Source organism: Belonocnema kinseyi, chromosome 3, assembly GCF_010883055.1.
Source record: "Belonocnema kinseyi isolate 2016_QV_RU_SX_M_011 chromosome 3, B_treatae_v1, whole genome shotgun sequence".
NCBI classification, from domain to species: Eukaryota; Metazoa; Arthropoda; class Insecta; order Hymenoptera; family Cynipidae; genus Belonocnema; species Belonocnema kinseyi.
In genome coordinates, this window is record NC_046659.1 from 73,826,779 (window position 1) to 73,838,425 (window position 11,647).

The window sequence follows — 11,647 nt, forward strand, 5'->3', positions numbered from 1 at the left end:
TTACTTAAATAGCACGAGAATTCTGGATCAATCTGAAAAATCTCTATCCCATCCACACACTACTCCTTTCCCCTGCCGAGTGAGTCACGCCTACTCCGAAAGTGAAATGGCTTAATGGTGTAATAATAATAATAATAATAATAATAATAATAATGATAATAATAATTCTAAAACGGAACAGTGAATTTGCAAAAATAATTAAAATTTTGAATTAGGACATGAAAATTAAAAAAAGTATAATTTCCAAACTACGAAAATAAAAAATTGACCGGGAGAAAAGCGGGAAATGACCGGGAATTTAAATTCATCCATCTGGATAGACACTAGGGTAGTGCAAAATATTTTTTTCTCGAAGTTTCATGCTCACCCGATCCCCTCCCCCACTTCCTCTCCCCACATGTTCCGTATTTTTTTGAATCCAGAACAAATGTAGTATGTTCCTTTTTTTTTTAAAGTTATGTCAAAAGATCTCGCAAGCCCCTTAAAATTGAACACGTATTTCCCATAAAAAAAGATGTTTATGTTAATTATATTCAGAATCGTAAATACTAGAAGCATCGAGAAAAAAATCAACATTTCTCTTCAAAATTAGCTATAGAACACGAAAAAAAGTTGCTTTTTAAATTTTACCCCTATTGAGTCAGTTTCATAGAGTCCCAAAAAAACTCAGAAGTAAAAAAAAAGTTTGAGAGATTTTCTCTCTAATTATGATTTTTTGTGGCTTCTTATAGTAAAAGTTATCTTCACACCATAAAAAAGATTTTTTATGATAATTAAATGTTTAAATAAATTGTCTATAGAAATTTCCTCTCAGAACAGTTATAAAGTCGAGGTTTTTCAGAATTTTTAAACTTGCTTTTAACTTTTAAATTAAAGCGAAACAATATAATCAATTAAAGTTAACAAAAATAATCGTTAAAAAATGAATTATTATTATTTATGACAATATTCTCTAAGAATAATAAATAATGCTAGAATTTATGCTTTTTTCTAAAATTTCTCATTCTTTGATCACTTTTTAATTATAGCCAGTTAAAAAGACATTCAAATTAACAAAAATAATTCTTTAAACAATTCGTTATTACTTATAATTATATTCTTTTGAATCATGTTGGAAAATAGCCGTTTTTTCTAAAGTGATTAACTTTGCTTTCACTTTTAGTTATGAATAAGTAATAAATAAATCTTAGAGAGATTTATTTTTTAGGCAATCTCTTTATTCTTTTGTGAATATATTTTTCCGAAATAGAACGAAATATTTAAAAAAGGCTTCAAATTTTCTATATATACGTCATGTTGAAGGTAAATTTTCCTTATCCTTTTCACTAAGAGCCGTTTTGTTTGAATTCATATTTCTAAAACGTTAGCAAAATACTAAAAAGACTTTATTCTGTGAAAATGATGACCATTTAAAAATGAATTCTTGTTGACGTTAATTTATTACTTGTTCATAACTAAAAGGTCAAAGGAAAGTTGAAAATTTAAGAAAAAAGGAATCTTTCTAGAATTAGTTCAAGAGAATATTTCTATATCTATTAGCACATTGTGTATCCAATTATTTTTGTTAACTTCAATTTACTTTTATAAATATCTAACTAAAAAGTTGAAAGCAAGTTGAAAAATTCATAAAAAAACGCCACTTTATGATTCTATTCCAAAAGCAAATTTGTATAAAGTATAAACACTACCAATTTTTATAAAAAATGACTTAAACATGTAATCATCACTAGAAAATTATATTTTATGATTTAAAAACAATGTGTACTGAAAGAAACAACAAAAAAGAATAATTAGCCCCAAAACTCACAAAACCCAATTTTTCAATTATGAGGTTCTTTTGGAACCCTATAAAAAAAGACTTGGAGGGGAAATAGAAAAAGTCTTTTTTGATTCGTATTCCATAATGAAGTATTAAATTATGAAAATAAGTGATAAGGGAAAATTAAATTTACCTAATATTAACGATTCTGAATGAATTTTTCTAGATTTTGTCTAGTAATCACTCTGTTAGAGGTTGCGTACGGGGATTTTCACCTGGGATCGGTGAACTCCCGAGAATCTAAAGAAAGACTTTCGCAAATGCGAAGGGAGTCGAACGCAAAACTTTCAGGAATCTGACGGAAAATTCTCCGGAATCGAACAAGAATATCCTAGGGGTCAGTACGATACTTTCAACGGAGTCTCCCTATTTTCTACGGCAATTCTTCTTTGGAAAATCCCTCGTTTGATCTCTTCAAATAATGTCCTATGTCATTATGGTAAATACCTCGTGGGATCACTTAGCAGGATTCTCCTGCTTTAATTGCCACAGCAGTGGAAAATAGTCACGATTGCTCGTTCTTTGATAGCTACACGCGTGTGACACGAGGCATCCGTGAGTTAGACAGTAATGGAACGTTACACGTGTTTTCTTGAAGTTAATGATCCCAACGGAGCTGCCTTGATCTGCGCTTGCTTGGATTTTAGTGACGTTCATTGGCTACGGTGCACGTCTCTACTTGATTTTTAAATACGTACGCGAACTACAGCCAATGAGCGCCGCACAGTTCAAGCATGCGCAAGTATTTTTGGATCAATGTTGGGAATAATAATCGAATCAAAATTCAAAGTCGATAATACGAATTAACGCTTTTACTTTACCACCACCTTGCCACCCGTACCGCCGCAATACAGGGACTCTGCTTGTTATTTATCATCAAATTTTTATTTCAATTTAAGCCTCTCCGCTTGTTATTTATGATCGTATTTTTATTTCAATTTCGGAAACGACATTTTAAAGCCTGAAAGCATTTAAACAAGCTATCTGGACCATTAAATATATCTACCTGAGTGCCTGCAGAGAATTTCTCAGAGCCTTGAAAATCTTCAGCATATACTCTGAGATTTCTGTCGGTAAGGTTAGTATATTTTTAATTTCAAGTTGATGTTTAAGTTATTATTTGTTATTAATATAAAATTAAAATTAAGTAATATTGCTTTTAAGCATGGAGTTTGTTATAATTTTTGTTATCAAAGTCAATTGCTGGTGTAAAATGCGATAGCAACTTTTTGAAATTTTGAGGTTAGGAATTAATTTTAGAATACAAAAGTGAACTGCTGGTCGCACAATTAGATAATTTTTGCCACTTTGATGTAAATCATCCGTATAGTTACAAAAATATATAAAATATTTTTTGCTATGAAAGGTTACGAAAGTGTACTACAAAAACTTTACGAAAGTTAAGCTTTTACTCATTTCTCTTAATACAACAAAAATACTCTGTATTTGAAATACCTTGAAAATTAGTGAAATTTTTTATACAAATTTCATTCAAATTTGTAAAATTTTTGGTGAAAAAGCAGAAACTATTTTAAACAGGATTAAAATAAAAAATAGCTTTTTATGTTTTCATCCTACTTCTTTTTGACAATTTTTTTAACTGCGAGCAGTTCGCTTTCGAATTGAAAAATCTTATATTAACTTCAAAAACTCAATAAGTTGCTACCGCATTTGATATCAGGAATGAAATTTTATAACGAATTCCATGCTTCACAGGAATAATACTTAATGTTAATATTTATATTGAATGCAAATAATAACTAAAACATTAACTTATAACTAAAAATACACCAATGTTACACTAACTTTACTCAATAGCAGAAAAGTACCATTAAACTTCTTGCACTTCACCTTCACCACAAAACAGCTGCATAAAATATATAGGCTTTCAACGTTTTATATGGTTTTAACTAATATATGGTTTAAGAAATGTGGGATTGAATAGATTATGTTCAGTTCTATGGATGTATCGGGCCTTCATATCTGCCAACAATTTTGCCAAATACTCAATATTTATTTTATAAAGACACAATTTTGAAAACATCCAGCAACAGATACATACTATAGGGATGTGCGGGTACTTTCATTATCACCCAATGGTCGGCAAGAAATTACTTTTTGAACAACTAAAAACGAACTTACAACAAAATAGTTGAATTCCCAATTAAGAAGATGAATTTTCAAGGGAGAAGTTTTATATTGCTAACAAAAAACACAAATTTTCAACAAAATATGGGAATTTTACACATTATATTGCAGAATCTCTCAGCGATTAACATTTTTTATAGTAAATTATGGATGACGTTTTTTTTCGATATAAGACAAAAAATCGAATTCGGACATCTATGTTAAGAATAATAAAAAACAGATTAATTTTTTACCCATAAAATAATTTTCAACTAAAAAGATGATGTTTCAATAAAAAAATACCAAATTTTAAACAAAAATACTAATTATTATATTTATTTAACGACAGCTTATACAATACATATATGATTCTTGATGTTAGCTGCGATATTTGTTAAGCTCAAACGAACTGTACAAAGGGGTTGAATTATAGAATAAGCTATTCTATTACACTATTAACACAATGTACATAATTACTTACACTACGGAGATATTATAAAAGCCCTAACCTTTAGTACACTAGACAAGTACTTATGTTAGCGACAAACAATATTTCTGTTTTATCCAGGGAATTTAGGAGCGCAATCCAGAACGGACTAGAGCCTGTAAGGCTTATCGCAGACCCAAAACAGTCCTTTCTGATATCCCTATATATAGTGCATTCTGCCAATAAATGAAACAGATTCTCTTCCACTCCTAGATTGCAGATTGTGCAGAGTTGTCCCTTAGTAAACTCAAAAGAAAGAATCCCCCAGAAAGAATCTACACCTTATGTCTCCCAGAAGACGTACCTGAGCAAGAAGTCTAACATATCTTATTGGTAAACAACCATAAAAATACTGCTGCCCCATGGGATTGATCCATAGGTGTGGCAACACCTGAAGGGATGATGCCTAACTCAGCCTGTACAGGTCCGCATCTCAAAGATAAGCCTTAAATTTCGCGAGGATTAAGTCCTTCTTGTTGTGCAAGCGCACCAAGTCCAATCCGGGCCAAAAGGCCTCCATTCCAGACAATGTGAAAAGATGTTTAAGCTGCAGGACCCAATTAAACTTGGGAACTGCCCTACCCGAGTCTGAGAGCCTAGTTCCAGTCTCAACGCGTAACCTGGAGTTTGTGAAGGCAGGCCCAAAATTCTCTCGAAGAAAGTAGAGTGGATTACCTCTACCTCCTCACAATACCTCAAATCCCAGATCACTATTACGTAAAAAAGAACGCTTGAGATAAGGCTCTGAAATAGGATTAGTTTACAGCGCCAAGATTCTGACTTGGACCCACGAAGGTAAGAATATTCCCGTACCATCTCCAATTGAGTTTCCTCAAACGTAAAATTTGGCATCAACGGTGGTCTATCCATATGAAAAACCATGGTCTTGGTTTTGGATGTGTTGACTTCCAAATAGTTTAACCTACAATATTCAGCAAAACCATTAATTTTTTCTGTAAATCAATCCTAGATTCAGCAAGAACAACTATATCGTCAGCATATGCCAAAAGAATAACCTCAATCAGGTGACAGATTGAAATTCCCCAAATTCCTCGGCTCTGCAAAAAACTTTCCATATCACCGATTGTTAAGACGAAGAAACCTGGGCTAAGTAGCTCACCCTGAAGGACTCGGCATTCCACGCAACTGGGGACGTGATGTCCTCTGGAGTCCGAATGGACATCCTAGCTGCATCATAGAGACTTTTTATTACCCTGATAAATTTTGTGCTGACACCTAGGTTTAATCATTTTTGCCTGAGCAGACCATGGTTGGCTAAAGCGAAGGGTTTTTTTGAAGCCAATAAATCACGCGTAAACCTTACGACCAGGAGTGGAAAGATGAATCTGTACGATGGAGCTCAAAGCAAAGATATGATCCATACAACCTCTAGCCGCCCAAAAACCTGCCTGAAATTCCGGCAAAAACTCACACTCATTCATCCATGCTACCAATCTGTTCAGGAGGATCTGCGTGAATATTTTGGCAATAACGTTCACTAGAGTAATGTCTCTATATGAGGTTGGATCCTTTTTATCACCCTTTTTTAATAGCATGCACGTAACAATATTTGCCCAATCTGAGGGAACCTCCTCATTTTTCCAGACCCTCCTGAACAAACGTTCAAGGTAATCCACTCCTAAATTCGGCAGCGCTCTACAAAATTCTGCAGAAATGGCATCTTCACCTGGGGCTTTCCCCAGTTTACATTTGCGTATGGCGGCCATTATTTCTCCTTTAAAAATCGACTCATCCAGGAGGGCGTGTGTATTTACGGATCAAGCAAGGTTAAGTCTAAATTTAGGAAGGTACAACGAGTTCGCGAATTCTTGCCACATTTGCAGGTCTATGTAATTTGCATGCATAGGCTTAATCTTAAAAAAGTTGACTGCCCTCCAGAATTCTGCAGAGCATCTGGCTGCTTCAAGATCGTTCTGGAAAGCCTTTTCGTATTTTGCCTTCTTATCGTTCATTAGAGATAGGTACGCCTTTTTATCTAAATTATATTTAAGGATGTCCTCATGCGCGAATCCAGAAACTTCACAAGTTATTAAGCTTTTTTCTACCTTTTTTCTACTGTTAAGACAGTTCCAGTCATACCACGGTTTCTTCCCCACAAAACAAGAAGACGAACTAGTAACCATACCCGCTCGCGACGCCGCTTCCTCAATAGAGCATATGAGATTCTCATTCACTTTATGCATATTCCAAGACTGTGGGCAAGCGAGCGACAAATTATTAAGGAATACTTCCCTCCTAGCCTCTCTTTATATCAGTTTCACACTCGTACTCGTCTTTCTCCCTTCAACCACCCGCTCCCTACCACTCATTCGTACATTTGACACTTCTACGCAAATTGGAAGATGTTCGGAGCGAGTAATAATAGGAATAATTTTAAAGTTCTTAATTATACTTATTGAAGTTAGAGCGCAAGATGCAAATCGATAGTACTCCCACTTCCGCAGGATAAACGAGTGTAGCTTGCCGGCCAATCACCACCGAATCTGCCATTAAGGAAAGCAAAGCCATTTACTTCTAAACATTTAACTAAAGCAAGACCCCTTCCCTATACGTCACGATCCAACACGGATCTTTCCGCAAATGCATTGATCCCCTTCGGGAATGCTTAACAGGGTACCTAGTTTAAATTACCAATACGCGCGTTAAAATTCCCACCCAGCATTGCAGGAATAGGAGGATATAACTCCTGTAGCCGCGCAAGTACTGAATCTAAACTTTCACAAATTGACTCTGTCATCCCCGGTTTGAAGTATATCAACCCGACTATAAATTGTAATAAAGCAAAGGCGCACTTTATAAAAATCTACTCAGGAGATATATTAAGGGCTTCAAAAGCATACCGTTTTCGGTTTACAATTATTACTAAACCATCACTAGCTCTGTTAAATCTACTTACTTTTGTTGCGTTTGTCGAGAAGCATTCATTATGAGGAAGCCAAAAGGGGGAGGCTACAGAAGCCGCCAGAAGCCATGTTTCATATATGCAAAGTATGTCGTTGTCTAAAATGGACGTTGAGATGTCTCCCAGATTAGTGAACCCACGAGAGTTGCACAAGACAATCGCAATGTTTTTTCCCGCATCCACAACTGTATCATTCGCTCTTCTTGCGATAGATTCTGATGTCTCTTCGGGGTGTCGATGTCTTGGTTTGATTAGATGAGAGTGGGCCATCGGGATTCTGATTTCCGGAGAGCAAGACTGTGATGTGATTGAGCCAGTCCCGAAAGTTTGGCCTTCCGCAGTTGAGGAAGCTGAATCAGTTCCAGACCCATCTCGTTTCGGCGCTTTTCCTCTCTGTTTCTTGACAGTATTCCTCGCGTCGAGAAATGTCTCCGTTGAGCTGGGAGGAGAGCCTGTGTCCATCGGGTGAATGTCGTCCTTGGATAGGGGTTTCCCGTTGTAAATTAAATCCTTTCCCCTAATAAAAAAATATTATACGCTTGTTCTGTCAGCTTCCTCTTTGTTTCCCAGAGACGATTTCTTAGCTGTGTCTCCATTTTTGACCTGTCGCTAGACGCTGAGAGACCCATACTCGAAAGGTCCTTAGCCCTTTCAAAAACTCGAGACCTTTGCGATGATGAGCCTAGGCTGTTGAGGACTGGTCTAGAGCCTGGATTTCTTCATAAACGAGTGACTGATTCCACCACAACCGACTCCATTTTAACCTGGGAAAGTACCTCGCGAACGGAGAGGATAAGGTTAGCATTAAGAGGTTCGTCTTCCAGCACGGCATATCTCACCTCAAGCTCCTTATTTCGGATCTTCATGGCCTCAGCTTCTCCTTTTAGAATCAAAAGATCTTTTCTAATCTCGTCCACCGAACCCTTTAGCACGGTCATATCGGCCTTAGTTGCGGACGTATCATCTCTTATGGAGGTCAGGAGTGCTTCAAACCGCCCAACCTGAGAAGCTGTCATCCCGGGTTCTGCCATCACTCATCCGGCAGTGTAGTGTCAGCTGATTTTGTGTGAGCGACCAACGTTTATTGGAGAGATAGTACAGAGAAGCACCGCAAACACCCACTTAAAATAAGGATTTTACACATATTAAGATGAAATACAATTGCACCAACAGAGCACACGTGAGATCTGCACCCGCACACCTTGTATACCAAAAATCAGATCGAGCTTTATTCAGAAGAATACAATATTAGCGGAATTATTCGACGCGACAACAAACGTGACCAGAAGGCATGCCGCCATATTGCTCATCTCAAACAAAAATGCAATATTTCAGTTTTTATTTTATAAAAGTTAATATTCAATCAAAAGAATGAAATTTTTTACGGATTATTTCAAATATTAATTAAAACAGATGAACTTCACACCAAATAGTAAAAGTTTTAACAAAAAAGATGAAATTTCAATCACAAAGATTAATTTCCTATTTGAAAATTTTCTTTGAAAACAAATAATAGAATTTTCAACTAAATTAATTTTCAATGTAAGAACAATATTATAGAAAGTATTCAAAATAAAATAGAATTCACTTAAGATCAGACAGTTTATACACATTATTTAGCAGAATCTCTCAGCGATTAAAACTGTTTTATAGTAAATTATACAAGACGTTTTTTTCCTATCTAAGACAAAAAAATCGAATTTGGACATCTCTGTTAAGAATAATAAATAACAGTTTAACTCTTTACCCATAAATGGAATTTAATTTATTTTTAATTAAATTTTTTTAAGTTTAATTACTTAATTAATTTTTTTTTAATTTACATATTTTTGGATTAAAAATTCAATTATTTGTTTCAAACATCGTCTTTTTTATATAAAATTAATCTTTTTGGTTGAAAATACATCTGTTTGCTTAAAAGTTTAATTATGTATAATCAAATTCATCTATTTTAATAAATTTCAACTAATTTGTTGAAAATATAATTGTTTGTTGTTAAATATTATGTCTTTTGACTAAAAAGGAATATTACTATTCCTGGTTCTATATATTTATCTTTTTAATTAAAAATTTATCTCATTTAGTTGAAAACTCTACTAGTTGTTTAAAAACTGATCTTTTTGATTAGGGTGAGTTAAAATCTTATTTTGTTTATTAATGATTCAACTATTTTCTTAAATTTTTTTGTTTGTTAAAAATTAATGTCTTTAAGGGAAATAAATTTTAATCATATCATTGTTGGTTGAAAACTAATAGTTTTTTGTAGGTAATTAATGTTATGGGTAAAAAACTAATATGTTTTTTATTATTCTATTTTATTGTAAATACTTTTTACAATGTTGTTCTTGCATTGATAATTAATTTAGTTGAAAATTCTATTATTTATATTCAATAAAATTTTCAAATAGAAAATTAATCTTTGTGATTGAAAATTCACCTTTTTTGTTAAAGCTTTTACTATTTGGTGTCAAGTTCATCTGTTTTAATTAAAATTTGAAATAATCTGTAGAAGATTTCATTCTTTTGATTGAATATTAATTCTACTAACTAAAAACTGAAATATTCTATTTTTGTTTAAGACGAGAAATATGGCGACATGCCTTCTGGTCACGTTTGGTGTCGCGTCGAATAATTCCGCTAACGGGTAAAAAATTAATTAAAAAAAGTAAATTAAAAAAAAATTAATTAAGTAATCGAACTTAAAAAAATTTAATTGAAAAAATAAATTAAATTCCGCTTATGGGTAAAAAGTTAAATTTAAATTTTTCACAAAAAAAGATCAATTTTTAATTTCAAATATCAATTCTTTACCACAAATGGTATAATCCAATTTCATCTTACATAAATTAATTTTTGAATAACTATTAAGGAATTTTCAAAACATAATTGAACCCGCAATGAAGAAGATGAATTTATAACTACGAAGATTAATTTGCTACCTTAAAAAGACGATTAAAAAAATTTAATTTTTAACAAAAAAAGATCGATTTTTTTGTAATATAATTTTTCTATCAAAAATGGTATAATCGACTATTCTCTTAAATAAATTAATTTTTCACCAACAAACGAATTTTTAACAAAATAATAGAATCCTCGAAAAAAAGATGAAATTAACATTGAGAGGTTTATTTTTCTACCAAAAATGATGAATTTTCAACAAAATTCTGAATTTCTAAATATTGTATCAAAACAGATGTATTTGTTTCCAAATAGTTTCATCTTTATCGAAAAAGATCGATTTTAAACCAAAAGGATTAATTTTCTACCAAAAACAGAAAAAAATTAAAAATTGAATTATTAAATAAGAAAAGTCCATTTTTAATTTAAAATATCAATTTTCAACCAAAAATAGTAGAATCGAAACTTCTTTTCAAGAAATTGGTTGTTAACAAACTGAAAAGAAATTTTTTTAAATAACTGAATCCTTAAAAAAAAATATTAATTTTCAACCAAGAATATTACTTTTCTACAAAAATTTACGAATTTTCTACAAAATTTAGAAAGTTTCAAAGAAATATATGATTTTTAACTAAAAAATATCATTTTTCAGCTAAAAGTAATGTAAGTAGATTTTACCATAATAGAAATTAATTTTTTAAAAATATATAAATTTGAAGAAAATAGTTAAATTTTCAATTAAAAGGTTCGTTTTAAATCGAAACAGATGAAGCTTCAATGATGAACTTCATATCCAACGAAAAATGGGATAGTTCAGTTTTTAGTTGAAAAAATAATTTTCAATTTTAAGAAGTGTAATTTAGAAAAAATAGCTGAGTTCTCTACCAAAAAATATTGTAAATAAAAATATCAATAAGTTTTCAAGAAAAAATATAAAGTTAAATTTTCAGTTCAATAAATTAATTTAAAAAAAAGAATTATCAGAAAAATTGTTGAATCGTCAATCAGCAAGACGATTGTTCAAACAAAAAGATCAAATTAGTACTAAAAGACGAATTTTTAACAAAATCCAAACATTTTTAAACAATTAGTTAGAGTTTTAACTAAAATAAATCACACTTTAATTTAAAAAATTAATTCTCTACCAAAAATGTCATAGTTGAATTTTCGGTTAAAAAATTAATTTTCAACAAGAAAAAAAACAGTGTTATAAAAATTATTTCAAAGGAGATAAAATCCATTAAACATTAGGCAGGTTCTGCACTTCAAGTTTCTGAATCGATCAGGAAGGAAATTACGAGGGTAGTTCAATAAGTCCTTAGAATGACCAACATATGGCGCGCGAATCGCTCCAAATCATCTGTTTTCAGTCAGCATCACTCCCGACTAGATA